General features: G+C 35.2%; 1 protein-coding gene and 1 pseudogene across 2 annotated transcripts in view; both read left to right on the forward strand.

The window, feature by feature from the left end:
* The window catches only part of LOC132032487 (THO complex subunit 7A-like), a 68,937-nt gene that overhangs the window by 28,796 nt on the left and 13,573 nt on the right, over positions 1-26,568 (forward strand). The gene's annotated exons all lie outside the window — the stretch shown is intronic.
* LOC132032486 (wax ester synthase/diacylglycerol acyltransferase 11-like) lies at positions 1,327-8,350 on the forward strand (annotated as a pseudogene).

Consider the following 26,568-nt stretch of genomic DNA (forward strand, 5'->3'; position numbering starts at 1 on the left):
GTTCAACCCTCCTTGCTGACCTCGGGAAATAACCTCTTATGCCTCACACCAGTGCACCAAGATTGACTTGCCTGCCTCCTATCAGCCCATAAAAATATAAGTAGTCCAATCCATTTAAGTATGAGCGAGATAATAATTCTTCCATTTATTAACTTAACACATTGAACTGAATATGTGGCTCAAATTGGCGCATGAGTAGTTGTGTCAAAAAAAAATTTTTAAAAAGAAATATTTATTTGATATGTTATATATAGCGTAATAAAGAAAATGAAAGTTTTACTAATTTTATATGGTAATTAGAAAATTATAAGAAAATGAACATAGAAATTAAACTTGTACAAATTGGGTATTGTTATGGTCTATTATTTAGCTAATCTTGATCCAACTCATCTTAGCTCAAGTTAACTTTGGGCGAGTAAATGACCCGTCAATTTTTTAAACCAACCCATTTTGACATGCTCAAATTCACCCCAACTCGCTCACATGACACCCCTACACAAGGTGCTAGAAGCAACACAACAATACTTTTTTTTTTACTAAATTTACTTAAACAACTTATATAGATTCTATTTGAAAACAGATTCTGCAGAAAATTAATATTTGGATTTCGATTCACATGAACTAACGGTCCACAAACGCCCTGTATCTTATTATGACTCATACTAACTTATTATAAGTTTCATTTCCACAAAAAAAGAGGGTAGAGCATATAGTCTGGTCCGGCTCTAAAGGTCTTAAAAAAAGGCGGGTGCTGACCCCCAAATTTGAGGGGCCTCATTTCTATTAGCAATAATAGGTTATAGGTTTTCTTAAAAAAGAAAAATTATTAAGTACTATTTGTAGAAAAAGTAAACCTTTTTTTATAAAAAAAGAAGAAGGAATTATTAGAAGAAGCTTGACACATATGGAGTACTATGTCTCAAGAAAGATAAAATGGAGTGGTTACATTATCTATTGAAAAAGAATTATTAAAATCAAACGATTATAAAAAAGTTATTAACAACTTTGCATTTCAAAGAGTTAGAAGAATAGACTTCACAAAAAATGATTTTTTTAAAAAAGTTTAAGGCCTCCATTCAATTTTGGCTTTGGGCCACTGATGCATGTGTTTAAGCCGCCCCTATATATAGATAGAGCCTAATTTGGTAATAACTAAATTCTAATAATTAAGAGCAGGTGTTTCTAACCATATAACTTCTCCAAAACTAGATTATCAAGACAGTTGTGAATGAGAGCTCCCTTTCACGTTTTAAATCTGTCTATTCGAAGAAAAAAAAAATCTATCTCAATGTGCATCAAATAAATCTTACTAACTTCTTCTATAAATAATAGCATTGGAGCCTTCTAATCAGCAATATTCGCCTAGTAGTTGGGTTAATCAGACATCATCACTTCTAACTATTGGTTCTAGCTTGGATATGGAGCGTGGTGAAAAAAAATGATTCTGAAACCTATCCTGATATCAAAGAATTTAAATAAAAATGGAGAAGAAGAAGCAATGCTACTGAGTCCAACTTCTCAAATGTTTCATGAGCCTGACTACAATGTTTACGTCTTAGCCATTATGGGTTGGAAAGTACCAATCGAGGTTGACTCTATGAAAGCTGAACTACAACGCACGATGCTTAAACACCCACGCTTTTCCAGTTTGCAGGTAAGCTAGCAAAGAAACTATTACTCCTAATATATTTATCATAATCTTGCATAACAGATAATTAAAGTTCACAAGGTTTACTTTAATGTTTCTACTCAAGAATTTGTGTTGAAACGTCAACAGGTTATGGATGAGATTAATGGCAGCGGAAAAATGAGATGGGTTCCCACAACAGTGAACATAGATGATCATATCATAGTGCCCCAGATCGCCCATGATAATATGGATACCGACAAATTGGTCGAAGAGTACATATCAAGCCTAAGCACAACAAATGTTGACATGTCGAAACCCCTATGGGATTTTCACGTCCTTAACGTGAAAACCTCTCATGCTGAGGCAACTTCTATTTTCCGTATTCATCATTCTATTTGAGATGGAACCGCCCTCTCATGTCCCTCTTACTCTCTTGTTTTCGGACAATTTCGGATCCTACTTCTCTGCCCACACTCCCAGTTTTTTCTTCTTCTAAGGATAAATCGAATTTATCACTAAGCAATAACAGAAAAACAATTTGGTCACTGATGTGGCAGTACCTCATAAAGTTTTGGTTGCTCATAAAATTTTGGTTCAATACAGTTGTTGATGTTTTTCTGTTTATAGCGACTGCACTCTTCTTGAAGGACTCTCAATCACCTTTCACAGCTACAAGAGGATATAAGTGGTCCACTCGTCAGAAATATACCTACCGGACGATTAGCTTGGATGACATTAAATTTATAAAGAATGTAACAGACACTGTAAGCATATATATAAACCTTATATATCCGAGGTTGGCCGTCATATTTATAGTTCGTTTGATCAAGCTACAAAAAAAAAAAAAGAAAAAAAAAACACTTTTGACTTTCCAGAAATTTGGCCAAACAATATAATCTCACTACAACACAAGGCATATATTGCTACAAAATATGTTGTAGCTAAATATAAAATTTTTCGTGGCTAAACACTTTAGCTACAAAATTTTTTTCCGTAGCATTCGTAGCAAAATGTAGCGTGGCTAAAAGTTAGCTACAAACTTTACATGGTCCGTGCTGTACTTATGCTTATTGCCACAAAATATTTGTGTTGTAGCTGCAATGGTAGAAAATTTCTGCCACAAAAAATTCACTTATAGCAAGTGATATTAGTCTTTTGCCACGAAGAAAAAAATTTGTAGCTATCTTCATATTGTAGCCACAAAAAAGTTGCTATATTGTAGCAAAAGCTTAAACATGTTTGCCACGCAAACTCAAATTTTATGGCTATTTCTATTGCTTAGTCTCGTGGCAATAGTACTCTTATTTAGTTACGAATTAAAAAATTCATAGCTGTGAATTAAAGTAGTTGCCACAAATATTTTCATATTGTAGCTAAGAATCAGCATTTAGCCATGAAAATAAATAGCATTATAGCTAAAAAGAGTCTTCATTTACGAAAGGTGAAAATTTATAGCCATGTTCTTAATACGTGGCAATTATAGGAGTATATGTTTAGCTACGAATTCAAAAACTCATAGCTATAATTCCATGCTTTTTTGTCACGAGGGTTAAACTTGTAGCAAGAGAGCTTTTTAATTTGCTATGGAAATAAAAATGTGTATTCATGTTCTAATTTGTGTGGCAATTATATGTGTGTTTAGCTACAAATTCAAAAATTGTTAGCCATATAATGTAGCCGAGAAATCATTTTCGACATGAGATATAGGCAATCATATAAGAATATTATCTTCAATTTTGGAAGAAAAAGACTTAACAAATTTCCAACAACTTCAAAATAGTGAAACCTCACTTTATTCAAACATATCAATATATTTCTACAAGAGAAAAAATAATTATTCATTTCCACATGATTTTGATGCTTCAGTCCACTCCTCCACAAGTCGCAATAACAATAAAAACAAATTAGAAAATGATACAATAAAGTGTTCGTTTTAAAAAGTAATTGTATTTGTTAATATGAAAATTCTTTTTAAAAAATGTGACCGAGATAGACTCTTTAATAAACTTCAATAAATTACAATAAAAAAATCACACAACAAAAAAAGAAGTTATACACTACAAACCAATACAGGAAAAATAATGCTTTGACGAACAACCAAAACTTATAACAAAAATGGAGCCTCACCTAATTCAATAGCAAAAGGTACTATATTCAATATTTTTAGTGATCTAACGCATTGATTAGAAAACTCTTTAAACAAATTGCGAATGAGACAAGAAATAAAGAAATAACAAGGAAAATAATATAAAATTTACCTCTTAACTGTGTCTTGAAAATATCAGTTGAAACTAGGGATATTAGAGATGAAAAGTGACGGCACTCTTTTTTTCTTTCTTAAGACTAGTCTTTTAGGGTTTTAGACTCTTTAATAGGAAGCTATAATTTAGGCATAAAAAAGTTAGAGGAAAATTATTTGGAGGGAATCCTTTTTGTTTTTGTTTTCAAATTTTAGCACAACTCTTTTCTTTTTATTATTAAGTAAATTAGAGGGAAATTATTGTGGATTCATCATGTTTCCCTCCTAATAGTCAAGAACAATAAAAAAACGTTAGCTAAGAATTTTCATTATGAGAATACATTGCAATTTGACATAAAGTAATTAGATTCATCCAGTTTGGTTGATAACTTATTAATTATTGGACATTGTTTGAAGTTAATACTTATTTGATATAAATTGTGATATAGATTCACTTCTATATTAGCTATATTAAATTATTAATATTAAGACAACAAATTATAATTAAATTGTAATAATCATTAAGTAATTGAATTAGTAGTGCATCATAAAGGTATTGTCCCGATAGATCAAGTCCAAGTCAAATAACAATTCTCGAAGCACTAGATCTTGATGAAGCTAGAGTTGGAGTTAGATATTTAGACACAATTATCTATTTATTTAAATAATATTTAAACTTATAGTTACAAGTAAAATCTCGTATAATCAAGTCAAATCGAACTAAATGTGAACATCTAATTTTTAAATTAGATCGATAAAGGTATTGTTTCAATAGTAGAGGTCCCAGTGAAATGACAATTCTTGAAAGCACTTGTACATTGAGGATGAAACATGAGCGAGCCTTAATGAAGTTTTGTTTAAATCAAAAGTAAATTGTCATTAAATTTAGTTAGATATAATTTAACTATTTAATTTATTTAAATTATATTTAAAACTTACAATTAAGACCATGTTAAATTGAATTAAATAGAATGATCAACACCTAATTAAACTAGATCGATAAAATATTGTCTCGATCGAACATGTCCGGCTCAAATAATAATTCTCGAAACACTTGATCAAGATGAAACTGAGTGAGATTTGGTAACAATTTGTACTTTAAATTCGATATAATTACTTAATCAAAGGTAATTAGACATAATCACAACTTATTAAATTTGATTTGAAACTTACAAGTATGCCTGTAAAATTTGAATCGTATCGAACGATAAACATCTCTAATTACACAAAAATGTATTATATCGATAGAATAAGTTCAAGTCAAATAACAATTCTTGAAGTGCTAGATATGTATGAAGCTTGAGTTGGGCTTAAATTATATTTAGATGTTACCTATTTATTTTAATTATATTTAAAACTTACAATTACAAGTAAGATCATGTAAAGTTAACTGAATGGAACTATATGAACATCTAATAACATTAGATCGATAATCTAACTGTTTATTTAAATTATATTTAAAGATTACATGTAAAACATGAAAAATTAAATTAAATAGAACGATCAACAGCTAATTACACTAAATCGATAAAGGTACATTGTCCAGGTCGAACGAGTCGGAGTCAAATAAGAATTCTCGAAGCACTTGATGAAGATGCACTTGAGCAAGACTTAGGGTGTGTTTGGTATGACGGAAAATGTTTTCCTCAAAATAGGAGAAAATGTTTCCATAAAAATTTGAGAAATCATTTTTCGGATTAATAAAAATACACAAACGCATTCCCCAACGCCCTCCCCCTACCCCAACACCCATAAACCTCAACCACCATCCCTCCCCCTCCCCCCGACCCACCCCCACCATCCTTTTTAAAATAAAGTTTTTTTACACCACCCACCCTCGGCGCGCACCCCCTTCCTCTCACAGAATTTTCTATTTTATTTATTTTTAGAAAAAATAATTTTTTTCTTACCCCAACAACCATCCCCTCCCCCCCCCTCCCCCCACCCATCATAATTTTCTACCTTTTTTTTTTAATTTTATACAAAGAAATTCTTTCTCACCCCGCAACCATTCCCCCCCCCCCCCAAAATTTTTCCACCCCTTCGGGCGTGACCCTCTCCCACAAAATTTTCTATTTTATTTATTTTATAAAAAAGAGCTATTGCTACGACAAATTTCAATTCGTGTTAAAAAATACTAATTATTACCTATGAAATTTTATCATAACAATAATCTGTGGCTATATGATTTCGTCATGACAAGTAACTATATCTATTAAGCCAACTATTTCCACGACTTTTTAGTACTCGAAGTAAAAATATTTATTTAGCTGTAATATTTTATTTTAAGTACCTTTTTATGGCTAAAAGGTTACTATTGCTACAATAAGTTTCAACACGTGGAAAAAATTAATAATTAGCTACGAAATTTTATTATCGCAAAAATTCTATAGCTATATCATGTAACTATTGCCACAATCTTTTATAACTTGAAGCAAATATATTTATTTAGCTCCAACATTTTGTTTCAAATAATTTATTGTGGCTAAAAAGGTTACGTTACCATAGTAAGTTTCAACCGTAAAAACTCATAATTAGCTACAAATTTTTTTTTTAGCAAACCATTCGTGGCTATATCATTTAACTATTGCCACAATTTTTATAACTTGAAGCAAAAATATCTATTTAGCTACGATATTTTGTTTCAAATAACTTATTGTGGCTAAAAGGTTACTATTGCTACAGTAACTTTTATCGCGTGGCAAAAACTTGTGATTAGCTATAAAAGTTTATCGTAGCAATAAAGTTGTAGCTATTTAGGTATATATTGCCACGATTGTTAGCAATTATAGCAAAAATGAGAAATTAGCTTTGTCAATTTGATTTTGGCTAAGAAATTTTACGAATTTGCGTTAGCCACGACTTCAAATTTCGTTCCCCATTACTAGGCAATAGCTACATTTTTTAAACTCATAGCTTAAATTTCGTAGCTATAGATACACTGTGTTGTAGTGTCTTTTCACGGTTTTGAACTCTTAATTTGTCTCTGACCTAAGCTCATGTTTGCTTTTTTTTTTTTCTTCCTTTCTTGTAAATTTAGACGGTTAATGACGTTGTACTAGGGATAACACAAGCAGCTATGTCTCGTTATATCCATCGAAGATACGGTAAGTTAATCTTCTCAATCAGCTACTGTATATATACTTGTAACAAATTTACAAGGATTTTCGAGAGATCACCCAACAAAATATATAATATTTTATAAAAGACACGATAGGCATTAACTAAGAAAATAAGTAAATAAACAGAATAGAAAAATGAATCTTGTCTCAAGAGCAATAAATTATGGTAGTTGAGAGTCATACCGTTACTTTTGCTCCATTATTGGTTAAGGAATTCAAATTGAAAGTGAATTTAATTTCTGGTTGCTCGTAACAGCGTAAAGATTTTTTTTTTTTTTTTTTGTGTGATATATATACTCATATCAGGAAATTAAGGATGAAATATAATCAAGATATAACCAATTTGGACGGGGTTTGTTTTGGAAGGGGGAGGGGGTTAAAATGCTTTCCACCATGCTAATCAAGCTTTCTATAATTTGTATCTTCTTAATAAGAAGCTGAAGGCAAGAGGAAGTTTTCGCCAGAAGGAATGAGATGCAGAGCCAATGTTATAGTGAATCTAAGACCAGCTTTAGGGGTCCAAGTAAGTATTTCTTTATATATAAAAATGAAAATATTCCAATATTCTTTATAGGGTTCACTTAGAAATAATAGCTTAAAAATTGACGTAGAATTGTGTTATTGCTATTTAAAAATATTAGATTATATGTGCCTAATCAATAAAATTTACATGATCATATGGATGCAGACATTAGCTGAAACAATTGAGAAGAATGTCAAAGTGATACAAGGAAATTGCATTGGCTTTGTCATATTTCCCTTAACTATAGCCCAATTCTCTAATCCTCTGGATTATGTTCGCAAATCTAAGACATCAATGGATCGAAAGAAGCATTCCCTTGGGTCTCTATGCACTTTTTATGTTTCAAAGCTTTTTCTCAAGTTCTTTGGCTTTAAGGTACTCAAATTCTTCTCTTTACACCTTAAAATTATCAAGAAAGGTTCAGATAATTGATTTTGTCCCTTTCTTTTTAATTGTCGTTGGAATCTAAACGCAGTTTGTTTTGCTTGGTGTGGCACCTAGGGGGCTGCAAAACTTGCTCAAAGAGTTCCTTTCCAAACAACTATCTTTCAATTATAGACATGTTTAGATCAGTTACATGAATCTTCTAAATACCGTTAAACTTTAAGAAAAAAAAAAAAAAGAATTATGCCAAATTCGCTAAATGCATATTGTAGGGGATAATGGTTCATGTGTGTAGCTATGCCAAGAAGTTGACATTTGCTATAGCCGCTGATGAAGGAATAATTCCAGATCTGAACCAGCTAGGCGATGATTTTGTTGATTCATTCATGCTCATCAAAGAGGCTGCTAAATTGAGAACAAAGGCTGATACTCGTTAATCATCACATAAGGACGATGTTTCAAATACGGTTGAGGAGCTTCAAATGTGTGATGAGCTAGTCAGCCTTTGTTCTCAATTTAGCAGCCTCTTTGATGAGCATGAATGAATCAACAAAATCATCGCCTAGCTAGTTCAGATCTGGAATTATTCCTTCATCAGTGGCTATAGCAAATGTCAACTTCTTGGCATAGCTACCAGGGCCGTATGTAGCACATTGGGTGGGGGTTCAATTGAACCCCAAACTTTCGACACGGAGTATAAATTTATGTGTAAAAATCTATCAAAATTGCAATAATAGTAGACATGAACCCCATAACTTTTAAAAAAATGGTTTATACGCTAAGAATGTTAAAAGGTTGAACCCACTAAAGTTTAAATCATCATCAAGCCCTTGAACCATTATCCCCTACAATATGCATTTAGCGAATTTGGCATAATTAGTAGTTTACTTTTTTTTTTTTCTTAAAGTTTAACAGTATTTAGAAGATTCATGTAACTCATCTAAACATGTCTATAATTGAAAGATAGTTGTTTGGAAAGGAACTCTTTGAGCAAGTTTTGCAGCACCCTAGGTTCCACATCAAGCAAAACAAACTGCGTTTAGATTCCAACGACAATTAAAAGGAAAGGGACAAAATCAATTATCTGAACCTTTCTTGATAATTTTAAGGTGTAAAGAGAAGAATTTGAGTACCTTAAAGCCAAAGAACTTGAGAAAAAGCTTTGAAACATAAAAAGTGCATAGAGACCCAAGGGAATGCTTCTTTCGATCCATTGATGTCTTAGATTTGTGAACATAATCCAGAGGATTAGAGAATTGGGCTATATATTATGATATGTTAACTTATTGCTCAAAGTATTGTAGTATTTGAATATGTAATATTATAGTAATACATTGTCATGCTGTAGAATTATTAGTGCTATATATTATAGCACTATTTGAATAATGTTAGTGATACTGCTAGCATAATATCTGTAATGATGCATTGTTTCTATCTATAATATTCTCCTTATTGATTAATTTGGTATCTTACTATCTTACAAATCAGACAGTCGATAAACGTAATGCCAGCATAACTATCCCCGCATTTATACTTTCTATTCAAGATTATTCTTATACACACTACCAAACGACCATTGATCAAAATCTTATATTTGGGAGTTGGCTCTTCTCCGGTTACTTTCTCTTCATTTTCGTCCCGTGGCTACTTAGATTCTTGACACCTGTCTCATTAAAATTGTAATGACCCAAATATATTTGGTCTTAACCCCGGTTACTTTGGTATCTTACTATCTCTCTTAATTTCTTCTTCACCTTTCAAAATCCAAAATTCTCGCCAACATTTTCCTTCTTCGCTTATTTGTTTTAGATATCTTCTACCTTCCCTTAATTTCTACAACAAAATTGAAGTTGGTGACATATCCAAGCTCTTCTTAAATGAAGTTACAAAGGATATAATCAGAAATAGAACAAAGGAATAGAGAAGAAAATAGCATTGCATACTACTCCCTCCTTTCACTTTATTTTTAACTATGGCCTTTGCACACTTCTTAAGAAATAATAAACAAAGCGCATAACTTATTAGGAAAAATTGGGTGGCAGGACCCCTTAAGTTTTTTTCTAAGTGGACAATGACACGAACTTGAGATAATACTCCTGAACAGTCATGTCATTCTGCCTTAGATTCTCAAACTCAGTAGCCTTTGCTTCTCTGACATCGATTGGCATGAAGTGCTCAATGAAAGCGTCTGCAAATTTGATAACGTCCAGATCCACTCCTCAAAGAGAAAGTGTACACGGTTGTCACAATATAATTTATCCAACTATGAGTCGGGGTCGAATCCACAGGGAACAATATAAAGACGATTTAAACAAGTAAGGAATTATCACCAACTAAGCTAAGCCAAACACTTTTTCAATATTTGGATTTTTTATTTAAAATCTAACAAAGATAAAACTAACCTAGAAAGCAAGTAAAATGATCAATGACCTCACAAGCAAAGGAAAACAAGAGAAATTACTCTCAAGTAATGATCCAATGTATTTTACAATTTTACAACTATGAGCTGGTTTATGTTAATAGATAATGATTTCTAAAATCTCATTGAAAGTCTCTCAACCAACTCAATGAATTTCACTCTAAGCTTTCTCAAGCCTTAAAGTGTGATGTTAAACACAATCAATTCAACCTCAAGTTAACTATCCTATCTCTAGCTCAAGTTATTAGATGGATTTAATGACCCAGATCCTTGCTATCTAACTCTTTTCCTAACTTTCACTTTCTTTCTCAAGAAAAGTAAAAGTACTTAGGCACAAATAATGTTTGTAACCATTAAGAGACATTAAAGCATGAAGAGTTGATAGAAAAACATTAACCCACTTCATTATAAATAAAAATTATTCAATACATAAGCAAAATAAAAGATTTAATTTAATTCCACACTTGATAATGGATATTCTCATAAATAAGATGCAAGTGAGAGAATAAAATATAACACACTTAAATATTCAATATATAACAAGGAATTCAAGAAAGGGTTAAGAGTTTGCTCATTAAAGTGCTCTAATCTTCTCTTCCAAAGTGTTGGTTGAAGAACCCTAGCTTCCAAAAATCTTGTGAAAATGGCTAAAGATGATAACGTTTACCCCATGTCTTGCTTTTGTAGTTCCCAACTTTTCCCAAGTCCAAAAATAACAAAATAAGCCCCAAGTTTTAAGATTTGCAAAACTGTCCCCTTTTTGCACTGGACAGTTTTGCAAAAACTGAACTATCCAGTTTGGGCTCTTTTTGAACTTATTTTCACTTGGTTTCTTCTGACGCTCTTCTCTATCATATAAACCTATAAAATGGAAGTAAACGACATTAAATTCACTATTTTTTCAATCAAAACATAGCAACAATCTAAGATTAAAGAAAAATAAGTTGGTAAAATGCCAACTTATCAAAATTCATCCCAAGTAGCCGAAGGTGCATCCTCCCCTCGGGACTGTTCCCATGTCTCATACCAAATATGGGCCACATCTTGCAGCTGGAAAGCTCCAAGTCTCGTTGCCTCTGCATCAGTAGTATGCATCACACGAAACACTTTCTGAAGTCCATCAATGAAATTCTGCGGGTCCTCATCCTTCTTTGACCCTGTGAACATTGGCGGCTTCATCTGCAGAAACTGCTGAGTCCTAGAACTGTTCGACCCATTACAAACACCTGAGCTAGGAGCCGTTTCTTATCGCTAGGCATGGCTTGCCAAAATCTGAGTGAGCAGCTGAATAGCTCCTCTAACATCCGCGTCCGAAGTATTGGGAGGAGTAGCTGTAGCATTAGCTGGGGCGGCCGTCTGAGCCTGAGTGTTATCTTCTGTAGTAGCCTTCTGGCTAGTAGCCGTATTCCTCTTGTTATACTTTCTTTTCGAAGCCATTCCTGAAATACGTAATTCGCACGAGTTAGAAGAATTCCTAAAAGTACTGCTCTAACTGCACGAACTAGAGTATGAAAGAAGTGAAACAAATCCTAAATGTCTTGGTGGTCAACTGTTTATATGTGTGGGCCCCTCACATATATAAAGGCGACCCCACTAGACACGGCTTCATAGACTCCCTAAGACACTTGAACCTAGTGCTCTGATACCAAGCTTTGTCACATCCCGAACCATGGCCTAACTGCATGTGACCGAGCGAACCCATAGGCTGGCTGAATCAACATGTGATATCAAAACAGGCAATAATAAGGAAATAAGACTAACACATGCTGATCTACTAAAAGTCTGACTGAGAAGTATATTAAATGCGAAAATACTGGTTTAAGTCTGAACATCTGAATAAATAGCCAACAAGGCTAATACATAAAAGACTACTAATATCTGACTGACTGAACTATGTCTATGAAGTGTCTATGAATACTGAAAAGATAACTATCTAAAACTGGATAGACTGAAAGTAGGATAATGCCCTGAAGGAACTGGGGCTCACCAAGCAGCGGATATGAGTAGTCCTAGCTAGCTGGATCCTCAACCTGTATATCGTTGCCTGCTTCGCGAGATGCAGGCCCCCAAGAAATAAAAAAGGACATCAGCACATTTGAATTGCACTGGTATGTAAAGCAACTGAACGAAAAAATATAAGTACTGAAACTGAAACTGAACTAAACAGGAAGGTAAAGATCTGAAGTACTCTCTATTCTAAATGAAGAATCACTTGTAAAACTATAAATATAACTGTGGCCTGGGGCCCAAATAATGTGCACAAAAACTGTGGCCTCAGGCCCAAGAAATACGTATGCATAAACTGTGTCCTGGGGCCCAAAAATACAGATACAGGTGTTCAACATTAAACAATTTATAAGACTGAGATTGGCTATAGCTGATAGCATGATAACTATTTCTGATTATGGAACTTAAGTAAATAACTGATTATATACTAACTGAGACTCATGTGATGTCAATACACAAGTCTATAATGATTACGTACTGAGTTCATGATATTCAAAGTGATTACAGTGAACGAATTATGAAACTATAACCCTAGAAGATAGCAGCTCTACAACTATTCAAGGAACTAGGGCTAAATTGTATTATGAGTCAAATGACTGGTAAATATGTAGAATGAGGCGTAGGGAGAATCATAAACATTCCCTAACGTAGATAGTTAGCCTCACATACCTTAACTGCTTCATAATCCACAATAAAAGTCTGAACTTTGAAAAGAATCCCAAAAGCTTGTGTCTCAAACCTTAAATATGGATTTTCTTGAAAACCCTAGGTTAAGAACAATGATTTCTCATATAATATTCATAAATATATGTTGAAATTCACTTGGAATGATTAGAATAGACTTACCTTGGTGTATTCTAATGGTAGGGAGAGAAGGATTTCGTACTAGGGCTTGAAGAATGTGAAAAACTGATTTTTAGAAGCTAAGTGTTGTATTTATACAAGCCCTGGCTCGTCGCCAGGCCTTGCTTCGCGAGAATTTAGATGCGCCAGGCCATTTGGGGGTGCCACAAACCAGTAAAGTGAGGCCAAAGGCGAGGATATTTGTTATATCCCGTGTTTTTGCACGTTCGGGAAATTTGGACATAATTGTGATTTGTAAGAATAAGGTCATATGTTGATTGGGATTAAGGTATGTGTGTGTTGTTCATGAAAAATAGTGGTGTGGAAATACGGAGGAAGGCCAAGGGCAAAATTGGAATTCCGGAAATTAGTCCCGGGAATTTTTAAAGTAGGATCCATTATGAATTGGGCTCAAAAAAAATAATGAATTGAGGCCCAAATTTAGAAGGGTGGCCGGCCAAGGCCTTGAAAAAAATGGCCCAAGCCATGTCATGTGAGGATCATGTGATTTTTAATTGGAGAGGATGACATGTATATATGTGTTCATCCTTTGGAAGAATCAAGAAGACAAAGGAAAAATCAAGAAAAAAAAAGAAAGAGCCTTCGGCTCTAAGAGAGAAAAAAAGAAGAAGAAAGAAAAAAAAATTCCAAGTCCTTTGGCTTCATCCAAAAATCTTGTTCTTCTTGAATTAGTAGCAAGCTCAAGACGCTCTTCAACGTGATATAATTAGTTAAGCGAAAGAACTACGTTTGCGGCAAGTTGAAATTTCAAGAAAAGGTAAGAATCTTGCTCTTTTGTGTTATGGAAGATGTGTGTACGATGATTGGAATGGAATGAGAATTATGGAAATTGTGTTGTGTGTGCATGGGCGTGTGTGTGTGTGAAAAGTGTGTTGGCCGTGTGCTATGTAGTATGGAGGAGAAATGAATTAATTTTCATTTAGTTGTTAGTTGTGTTGTTGTGATGTTTGCGATGAAAAGAAAGGTTTAATGGTCCAAGTTTGCATGGAAATTCATTGTTAAGTTGTTGTAGGAAATTATGCAACGTGGTAGTGGTTTATGTAAGTATAAGAATGAAGCCATTAAGATGCAAATTATGATTGTTGTTAATGAAGTTGGAAGACAAAAATGTGTTATGGAAATTTATGTTGAAAATTGGAAGTTTTGGATGAATTATGGTTTGATGGAAATCTTGTATGTTTTGTAGAATAATGTGAAATGTCTTTGAGTCGTATTTGAATGGCCTCGAATTAGAGAATGAATATGAAAACGTTGACATTGGATGAAAGGTGTGAAGTTAGAACGGAAGTTAATGCATTATGTAGAAAGAAAGACTATTTGTGTTCATATGTGTTTTGTAGCGATTATTGGTGTTGTTGATGTTGTTGTTGGGTTGGTTGTTGTTATTCGAGCCAAGTCATATTCTCGGGCGCCGAATTTATAGGGAGGTGCTGCCCAAATTTCTCAAAAAGAAAGGGCCAAGAATGAATCTCTAAAGACTTATAACTTACAATTGGTAATTGTGACCATTTGCGTTGGACGAAACGGGATTTGAGTTTAAGTGAGCATAAGACGTCCGTAAGGTATGTAAAGTTGTTCCTTTCCTTCTCTTGGCATGTCCTAGGTGTACTAGGTTTGGATTTGAGCCTTGGGGGTTATTCCGTTCATAGAAATCCAAGTCTGAATTTGAGCACTATTCATTCAGTGGGATTGAATTAGGATCTTTATATCTTGATTGGAAAAATGCTCAAACATCTATAACTTTCATAAATGACTCCAATAAGCTCTATTATATATTTTGTGGAGTAATAATGTTCCTAATATAATTATCGCTTCGGTTCTTTAAAAATGGCTTCTGAAATACTCGTAACTTCCTCGCACTAAGTCAGTTCGACTCGAAACTTGTTTCTGGGCTTTTAGGTGTTAGTAAGAAAACGTGAGTTTGATCTTTTTTTTTCAAAACCACTCCGAAGGGAGTGCGATATTTTATTATATAAGACTCTTCAAACCACTGTGAAGGGGGTGCGAGATTTTACTATTTCATTCCACTTACGACCTATGTCTACATTCCAACGCTATTATTATTATTATCCTTATTATTATTATTATTATTATTATCATTATGCCCGAAGGGGCTAGAATTAGTATTATGTCACGAGTGGCATGCCCGGGCGGGGCCGTAGCCGTATGCCACGAGTGGCATGCCCGAAGGGCTTGAGTATTATGTCGGGGCCGCATGTCCGAAGGGGCCGGATAGACGTATGCTGGACCGGCATGGCATGCCCGAAGGGGCTATTATCTTATTTCGGAACCGCATGCCCGGGCGGGCCAGGATAGACGTATGTCGGGACCGGCACACCCGAAGGGGATTATTATCATTGTTATCATTATTATCATTGTTGTTACCATTATTATTACTATTATTAATTTTTTTTTATTATTATTAGACCGGAAGCGGCCGTCCGAAGGGACTATTTTATTTAAACATTGAATTCATACTGGGTATCCTAAACTTGCTTACTGTTGTACTTTTCTGATTCATGCTTCAGTGATGCTTTACATATTCGACATATTCCGTCGACCCCCTTTCTTCGGGGTCGCGTTTCATGCCCGCAGTCCAAGAGCGCGACTCGGCGATTCCCGAAACTAGGGGAACCAAGATTTTTAGTCAAAAGCTCCTCTTGTTTCGGAGGCTGTCCCTGTTTTGGTATAGCTTTATTTATTGTACAGGTCATACTCTGTAGAAGTCTGCGAACAGCGTGGGAGTTATGGTTACTGTTTGGCTTTGCCGGCCATCATTTTGTTGTACAGAAATGGCAGAGGCCTTTTTGGCTCGTCTTGTTCCATGTCGTGTATATATGTATAACATGTTTGAGATGCCTTGAGCCACGTGTCAATTTTGGTATTTCATTTACAATTTTCAATTCTTGTTTTAAAAAAAAAAAAGTTTGAGATAACGTTTAAGGGTTCGCTCGCCTCTGATGAGAGTCGGGTGCCCGTCATGCCCTGACGAAGGTTGGGGTGTGACAATATTGGCGAGCTTGACTTTCTCACCTCATTTTCCTTCCTCGCCTTGCGAGGATTTTGGCAAGCCCGGACTGCTCTCAAGAAACGGCCATAACTTTTTGTAGAGATGTCTGATTGACCTCTATAATATACCGTTGGAAAGGTATTTCAAAGGGCTACAACTTTCATTTTTATGTCTTCTTAAATTCTTAATAGATTTTCACTAAATCGGGCAGCAAGGCAGACCTACCGAAAACTTAGTCGATTCTATCGAATCAGAGCACCCCTATATTGGCCATTTTGAGATGATCATATCTCCTTGATCCGGACACCGATTGGCCTGATCCTTATATACCTGGAAAGGTATTTCTATGTACTACAACTTTCATTAAGAACCCTTTTCCAAATTCCCAACGAATCAAGGTGTTATGATTGCCCGTAGTAGGCCCCTCAGCCACTTTCACAAAACGTTCTTTAAATTTCCTCTGAAACTCTAACAATACGAGTCTAACCTTTATTTTAAGATATGAGGTGTTACAAATCCATTCTTCTGGCAATGTGTCCCAATGACATACAATAGACAATACATTAGCAAGATAAGGAGAGAATGGAACTACCATCTAAATGAAGCTCATGATATTGAGACCGATTTAAGATGTCATGCCTACATTGTCCAAAATGCCATGCAATCGGAATGCCGCTCAGATCACCCCAAGAACTGAATCTTACTTTGAATTGCATTCGCGAAGAAAATAATAGGATGCGTTTGCGAGGTTGCATTTGGAGGGACACAAAATGGGGTTATATGTCACCTCTGATTGGAACCCGGACTATAAAATGTCTGATGAAGATGAAGATGATTTTCCGTAAGCATTTTTTGTTGTTATGTCAGCTAGTTAAGTGTTGTAATTGTACCTTTTTCATATTTCAATGTTATTTCAATTAGAATTTAAAGTACATAACTCCGACTTCATTAAAAATATAAATGATATCTTATTAATCTAAGTATTCAAATCTTCGTCAGTGTCTGGAACGACGCTAACGTTATCGTATTCATCTGACCCTCTGCCCTCCTTGTCATTGTCATCGTCATCTTTGTCTCCCTCTCCATCTCCTTCATCTTCATTGCTCGGTGAGCGATTTCCCCCCTCCTATCTGAGAGCGTCGTAGTCCAAGCCCCACCGTTCACAGCATTCTCTCATTTCATCGCCATCATATAAAATTTCCTTCGTGAGGTCTTTGCAGCATCAGACAATTCCCTAATTAACAATTCCTGGTAAATATTTTTCTTGGTCGTTCCACTCCGGCATGTCAAGATAGATTGGTTAGGAGTTATCACTGTGTAGTTTTTGATTTTCCAACACTTGCCAACATTCTTCCTCGGTCCATCCAAAATTAAGGTCTTCAAAAGCATGATAGAGGGCTAAACTTTTCTCCAACTCCAATATTTCTTGGTGTAAAGCCAAAATAACCAATGCTTCATCCTTTAGATAATTCGTTTGGTGGGTGGCTGATAATACCTGGACCACCGAAAGACTGTGCCAAATACATAACACCTCGTAGTCACACTGCTTGGGGTATAACTCAATCCACCGGAGTTTTTTCCCCATACGCATATGCCGGGAGGCTGTAAACGTGAACCTCGCCTTCAATGATATGTCCAAAGATCTCCTAGTGGTTGGATGACATTTATCAGTTCGTTTTTCCGGGGGCGAAAGACACCATAATATTTTTATGAATGCAAGCTAGTATAACAACCAAACATAATTTTTTTTTCCTAGATATAGTGTAATTAAATTTTGTTTTTCGCCCCTCCCATCGATGTTTTTTGAACTCCCCTCTCCTTTATGTTTTTTTTAAACCATCCGCTGAAAAAAGGTTTTTTTAGACATTAATGAAGTTAGTTAGTTTGAGGTATAGATAATTGAATACGATGAATATTGTTTGAAAGCTTATATTTTTTGGTTGAAGTATTCCGATTATTTATAGATGGAGGAATACAATTATAAGAAAAATTTTAATTCTTTCAAAAAAGAATTGGATACCTTTATTTTCTTTTACTATATGGTCAATCTTAGAAGTGATGAAAAGTGTTCTAAGTGTTTTCAAATCCCAAATACTGTTATATACATCATCATATATTTGGAAAGAATTAATAAGGACATTATTTGATGTGCTACGCATGCCAATTTCTAAAAAGAATCAGATTCTACAATTTTTTATGTGACTTGTCAATGATGAAAAGCTAGAAACAATTTTTTAATTTTGCATTTAGCAAATTATGCACTGAAATGTAAAACAAAGGAAAAGATAAGTACAAGAAAGCTTCCGAAAAGATTCTTCAATTAAAATTGATTTGACTTGTCCGATTCTTCAATTCTTGAGTGTTGCAGTTCGCAAAATATGCAAGTACATTTTTTATTTGACATGTCCATGACGAATATCTAGAAATAAGACTTGGATTACTTCAATTTTTGTGTTTTATAGTTCGCAGCATATGCAACAAAATATAAAAATTTAGATTATAAAGTATTCTAACCGGCGATTGTAATCTTCGGGTGAGCGTTTACAATCGATTTACCAACAAAAGCATGTCGAATAATAATAAGAATATTGCTGGAAACTCTTCTCACACTTTGCTTGGGAATTCCTGGAAAACAAGAATGATAGCTCAAATTCAGGGTCACCCAACAGCGACGTTGGAACAAGGGATCCATATGATTTTGAGATGAACATGTACAACCCACACATGCTTGATGAACGAGAAGATGATTTTCGGATGGTGAAAAAATCAAATCCACGTAAGTACTACTGCGGATTTCGACGTGAATGGGATCAGAGGTACCGTGAGTCAAATCGGCTCATTCATAAGCTTGAGGAACTGGGGGCACCCAAACCACATCTATTCTCTGTGTGGATGGAGCGCAAAGATATAGAAGACTATGAGGTAGTTGTCATACAAATTCGGAAGGAGAATAATAGGATGTTAGTGAGATGTTGTAGGTACTATATCCTTAAGCTGGCTGAAGAACAAGCTACAGCAACACATCGCACGCTAAAGGAACATCAAAGAGCAAGTGTTTTAGCTCACGAACTTTACAAATCCGATGATGACATGCCTAAAGAATGCCTTTAGTCCAACTATGTGTTATGTGTTTTTATTTCCAATAACAATGTAATTTTGTGTTCATTCAATAAAGTATTGTGCAAGTTTTATCATAAAAATAAGTGTTAAATTAAAGACGCAATTAAACTCCACAATACGGATCGTTTATCAATTAAAATAAGGATAACAACATATTGTAGAAGATTACATAAGATAACAACAACATAGAACTCATGAAAAAACATAATAGCAAACAAGTAACAACAACTACTGAGTACGATTAGGGCAGCGATTCTTGTTATGACCGGTTTGCCTGCAAGTACTGCACCTCCTAGCCATGCGACCAAGAGCAATATCCATTTCATTCCTCCTTCTAGTTGTTCTCTGGGCTCCAGAAGTTCGCTCGTATGCAATGTTTGCAATTGAACGGAAGGGACTTGCAAGCCCATATGCCTCATCGCACAAGGGAGAAAACTTTCCATTGTACGTTTGCTTGTAATACCTGCAACTGTAGTACTTGCTAACATAGCCCTTAGGTTGAATTTTACGGATCTGGCAAAATTTAATTACATGGGAACATGGCATATAGTAGTTTTTCCACTTCCCACACAAACACTTTTTTCCATTGTCAAGGACTATATGGAGATTTCCGCCCTTACTTTCGCATGCAAATGCCAGAATCTCAAAGACCCCATTCGCAGCATTGACTCTTTCCCAATATTCATGAAACTTCTTAACGGTCGGCCAAGTCTTCTTATTTATCATTAGCAAAGCAGCAAGGGCGCTTCTTTCAACAAAACGATCAATAAGATTTTTAAAGGTCATGTGAACCATGGCAGTAATAGCAATCCACAGGCTTCCTTCAATAAACTGTTGTAAGACTTAGAGACATTTGTCGTCATAGCCCCCACCTATAATCACTATCCTTATACAATGTCCATTTTTCCTTCGGAAGTTCGCTTAACCACAGGTCCGCTGTAGGTAACAAAGTTTTGATTTGTTGCATCCTCATTTGGTATTTCTTCTTCTGGTGCTCTGTGGCCACAAACCACATTAGGTTCTCGAGATCAAAGTTAAGAAACTTTTTGGTTAAAGTTGCTTTTCAAATGTCGAACACAAAATCTATGGTGTTGTGTTTGGATACATTGCAAGATGCCTTGATAACGGTTAGAAATTAGTCCAATTCCATCTCTATCTCAAACAACATGTCTCCACAAGAAAATGAGAAACCAAGTCCATGACTCAAAGCTCTCACGTGCAACTATAGCATATGCAAGTGTCACGACCCGATTTCACTAAGTCGCGCGGGCACCTACCTTTCCCACCTCGGTAAGCGAACCTTTATCCCAACAATTTTAAAAGCATGAATAAATAAGTAAATGAGCGGAAGAGATAGAAATACGTAAGTCTTACGATAATGATATAGAAAATGCGGAAGTAAGGAAATACACCCCAAAATTTGGTCTTGTCGTATAAGAGCATCTAACTAAATACTACAAATCTGGAAAATAATAATAATACATCAACTATCTCAATACAGAATATCAAGTAAGACATAAATAAAAGAAGAATCTTCAAGGCGGCGAACGTCTCCGTGCTCAAATAAAAGACTTTAAAACAAAGAACCTCGAACTACTATCGCCCACGAGGAGTAGAGGTCAAACCCACCTGGAACTCTGTATTCATAAAAGAACGCAACAAGTGCAGGTCAGGACAAACAACAAGTACTGGTAGGCATCATAGGCCGACTAAGATTAGCTAACATCTATCAAGGCAATAAAGTAAGATAAACAGGTAAATCAACAAAGTATAAGTCAATCACCAACCAGTAACCAAGTACACGTCATCACCTATGTTATAACATCTAAACGTAAATGTGCCAAGTCTCAATATATTCAATCCGAATCCGTATATCACAAGTACATCACAAGAATATCACAATAGAAGCCATAGTACAATGCAATGCAATAATATATGAAGTGTGAATGCAATGCATATGCATCGTACACATGTACTCCGATAATGGAACATCACATCTCGGCAGCACAACCCACGGGGGACTCGCGACGTCCATGTACTCTCACGATTCCGGCAACAACCTCGGCAATCGCTACTAGCACTCATACCTCGATTTCGGGATAAACATCAGACATCGGTCCTCCCGTTACTCTCATCCAACTCAACCCAGCTCATAAAAGTATTTCCTTGTATATTATCAATATATCAACAGTATATCATGAAGGATGAGAATGCGTGAAATGTATGAGTTCAATGTCAATAATCAAATCAATATCAAAAGTACCACACATGGGCACACCAACAATATCAATAAAAGGCTACACAATAAGCCATAATAGAATCACTATCTTCGTCTCAAACGACAACACGTAAGGTGCTACAATATCATAATCAAGATATATCAACAGTCACCAATATCTACTATCTCCACGTGACATCGAGCCAACAAGAATAGAAAAAGATAAGTCACAACACAATGGGGTGGCTAACCCCCAAATTCCATAACAAGGCCCAACCTTAGACAATATCCATCCCAACTTCATACCCGAAGGTTTACATGCATTCTCCGATAATATAATCTAAAAATATGCATCACTAAATGAAGTCTCACCATAGGATAAACCGTAACCTACCTGGCAGGCCGAACAGCACAATCTCCACAATCACACCTTAGTCTTTTCTTCCCTTTGAGCCTCAAGGCAAAGAAAGTCTAAGCACATCCAAATCAAGAAATTAGAATCAAGAAGAACATCGATCAAGCCTTATCAAGAAATTAGAATCAAGAAGAACATCGATCAAGCCTTACTTCTATTCAAGACCCAAATCCCCAACCTATGGAAAGGGATTTATGAACTAGAAGGATTAAATTAGGAATCTAAAGGTCTCAACATGAAATTAAAGCTCTAGGTGATCAATTCCCATCAATATCAAGCTAGAATAACCAACAATTTACTAAAATTCGGATTCTAGGCAAAACCCCCAAATTTGGATATAAATCCTAACTTCCAATTCCATAATTTAGTCACTAATTAGGAAGAATTCATGCAATAAAAGGTTCTAATCATCAATTTTATTCTTACTAGAGCTAACTCAACCAATAAATCAAGATTACAAAGCCTAGAATGAAGAACCCAATGAACCCTCTTTCAATTCTTAAACTGTTAGTGAACTAGCATGATAATGGAATCCTAAGGTGATAATGAAATCATGGAATAGCAAAGAAGATAGAAGGAATTACCACCAAGATTTTCCCCCAAGAATCCCCTTGAACAACTCCCAATAACTCTAAAGTCAAGATAATAAAGGATGAGGGACTTAGGGCTTTTAACACTCATTTAATGAAATTAACTGCTCGTCACCCGCTTCCGCGTACAACAAACAGCTTCAGCTAAGGGTGGGCATGGTACGGTATGGTATGGTATTTGAAACGTCGGTTCGGTAATTTCAGTTTTGGGTATTTAAAAATACTATACCATTGCCATACCAAATTAATTCGGTATGGTTCGGTATTTTTAAGTTCGATTTCGGTATTTTGCGATACGATAATTCGATAACCATAGTTTGTTCGACTCCGACTTACATATATACATATAATAAAGAATTATGACTTCGGCAATTCAAGAAATGTCTCAATTATATTATACAAACACCTTACAGGTGTAAAATTCAAAAAAAAGTATAAGCAATGCCCTTTGTTAATCAATTACACAAAAAGAGCATTTCAATCAAGATATATATACTTCGGTATGCTAAAAGGGCATTTCAATCACTTATATCATACTGACATCTTACACATGTCAAAATATTCAAAAGAAAAGTACAAGCAATTCCAACGTCTAAACAATTAGTTTGTACTAATACTATATATATATATGTGTGTGTGTGTGTGAATTGTATATGTAACTATATGGAATACTTCGGTATGGTATTTGGTATTTTGGCATTTTCTTCATCAATACCGACCAAATACCAAACTTTTCAAAAACGCATACCAAACAATGTACCAAATACCATAATACCGAAATCGCGGTATCAAAAATTTCAGTTTCGGTATGGTAATCGGTATATACCGTACCGTGCCCACCCAAGATTCAGTGGCACCGCTTCGGTAGTCCCATGATCGCTACAGCAGTCATGCCCAAATCGCTTAGGCCGCTTCAGCGGCAGGGTAATCGCTAAAGCGGTACCGCTTCCGCGATGCTGGTGCCACCATAGCGGGCACCAGACACCAAAAATTCTCAAGTTTTTCACAACTCAACCCGAAATCCCGACTATCACTCGAGGCCATCTGCTCACATACTCTATATGCAGACATATATAAAAACACGCTACGAACGCGTTCGTGGGCTCAAAATTCCCAACAAAGGTCTCGTTGACCGAGTCAACCCCCAATACCTCCATATCAACTTCCCAACCCAAGTCCCGAAATGCACCCGAGTGCATTGAGAACTGAACCAAATATACGCACAAGTTCTAAAAGACCATCCGGACCTCTCAAAATTGACGGATTTCAGAAAAAGTTCCGTTCACCCAAAAGTTAACTTTGAGTCAACTCTCTTTCGCTTTAAGCCCAATTTTCCCAAAAGTCACCCAAATCAAATTGAAATACCTCGAGAAGTGTGTCAAAGGTCCCCTCGGGTCAAATGTGAACCAAAAAAGCTTCGAAAAGACTATAAAGACTGAGCGGGTCGTTACAGCAAGTGGAAAGATATTGTTGTTTGCATCAATTCCAACAGCTATCAACAATTTCATCTCATACTTACTAGACATGGGTGCCATCTATTGAGATGATCGGTTTGCAACTTTTGAATCCATCGATGCTTAGTTTAAAGGCCCAAAAAAAAAATACTTGAAGATGAGTTCACCTTTCATTGTAGTTGACTCATATGTCCACTCAACAACAGTGCCCGGATTGAAATGTTGTAGGACAACCATGTATTGTATAACGCCCTAAAAGAACCTCCGAAATCACCATACACCATCTCAAAAGCTTTCTTATGCCCTTTTTGCGCTTTTCTGTAACTAGGAGTATACTTGTGAATCCCTTTTATAACTTTCCGAATGAACTTAATACTGATTTGTGCGTTGTTCATAATAGACGGTATCAACGAAGTAGCAATCATGTTGCTATTCAAATTGAAATGATCCTCTGTATAATCACCTGTCTCACATGTGTGTGGCTCAACCACTTTGCCTGCTTTCCACATACCACTTCTGACCAATGTAAAACGGATCATCCAACTACAACCTAATTCATGCCATTTGCAAATAACCTTCCAAAATGTACCTTTGGCTTGATCCGTTTTAAATTCTTTTTTCTGGGCTATACAATAAGTCTCACTGCACCTTTCAGTTGCTTTGTGTTGTGAAATAACAGACCTAGTTGCATATACGAGAAAAAATATCAACTTCTAATGACACCAATTAAAATCACAAAATTTAAAAAATAATATATTATTAATTATTCGCACCAAACTAACCTGATCTGATAACTTTAGGATTTCAGGAATTTCAAAGTGCAGCCCAAACACACCCGTTATCTCTCATGTATGCAAAATCTTTCAGTCCTTCTTCTTCTGTATTATTCAAATATGGGATTACATTTGAATGATAATTAACATTAAGATCACCGGGGGCCGCAACATCTTCATTAGAATCGTCATCATCAGTAGAAGATTGATCATCATCCCGCCCTTCATGATCTAATGGACTATCGCTATCCGACTCAATTAGTCGTATCGTTTGACTGACTACCAAATTTTACCATTGTTTGTTGTTGAACTACACCCCTTGGAAAACCAATATTGAAACTTGGGAGATAGGTAGTACCTGCGAAATCGAACTCATCGGTAGGTATACTTCAACCCGGGTAGAGCGTTCAACAAGAAAGCATACATGTCAAGCGCGCCTATGCTTAAGTGATTTTTAAAAATCCCAGGACTACGAAGAAATAACGATAAAGATTCATTGTCCGTAATATGCATCTCACCATAAATTGGGAAACCATCGGCTGTAAATGACCTTGGACATCGTCTGGTGATTACCACCGAAAGTTTAGGATCATTTACAAAAAATTTACTCCTTAAGACGCTTTGCAGACGATTGTATTTTAGGGAAATTGAAAATCTTTGCCATATTTCAGGACGTTGGCTATATCTAACCGAACTTGCTTCACACACAACTTCACCACCCCAAAGTAAATACACTTTTACATGAATTTCTGTTATCTTTTATGAAATGGACGAGAGAAAAAATGAAAGCTGAAGGATACGAAACAGATAAGAGAAAAACGATATGAAAGATATGAAATGGATAAAAGAAAATTGAAAGATGAAGGATATAACATGGGGTAAATAAATACTGCCTATATTTACGGAAAAAAAAGTAAAATATTTTGAAAATTGAGTCACAAACTACAAAAAAAAAAAAAAAAAAAAAAAACTATTTTGATGTGACCAATCGATGCTCGTCTGAAATTTGAATCTACAACTTTATTTTCTTTTAAGTCACGAGAGTCACAATAAATTAATTTAAAAAAAAAAAGGCACAGTACATGTTCAGCGAAGTGCAAAAAAAAAAAAAAGAAGAAGAAGAATCAGACCAATTTCGCTACATGTCCAGCGAAATGCAAAAATAAAAAAATTAAATTCATGTTTCGCTACAACTCTGGCAAAATGCAAAAAATTAAAAAAAAAAATTGTTTTTACCTACAAGTCTGGCAAAAAGCAATTTTTTTTAAAGGTGACGGAAACGTTAAATGTTTTTAACATTTCGTTGTGTATGGAACGAAAAACTCATTATGGTATTAAAAAAAAAAGACATGCCATTTTTGTCTTTAAGCTTCAAAAAGGTGCCATTTGGGCGCCGGACTCTGTGTCATCTCCTGAAGATATTCCTTTGATAATTAGTGGGTAAAGAATCTAATAACGAAAAAAATGTCGCCAGCGTTTTGTTAGCAAATGTACTAATGGGTAACAACTTGGTAAGTTTAATAGTGTATTTTTCACAATACCTTGATAATCGGTAGTAATTGTAATTAGAACAAATTCTCTTAGTAATTCATTGTTCAAATTCTTCTTCTTCTTCTTCTTCTTCTTCTTTTTTTTTTTGGAAAATGGTAAATTTAAATTCATTAGTAAGTATAATTATTTATTTTGCTAAATTACGTTAGTAATTGGTTAGTAATTTTAGTAACAGAAGAACTTCCGTTAGTTATTCGTCAGAACGTTTACTAACGGACTGGGAATCTGTGGATAATATTCATTTGTTTG

Source organism: Lycium ferocissimum, chromosome 10, assembly GCF_029784015.1.
Source record: "Lycium ferocissimum isolate CSIRO_LF1 chromosome 10, AGI_CSIRO_Lferr_CH_V1, whole genome shotgun sequence".
Lineage (NCBI taxonomy): Eukaryota > Viridiplantae > Streptophyta > Magnoliopsida > Solanales > Solanaceae > Lycium > Lycium ferocissimum.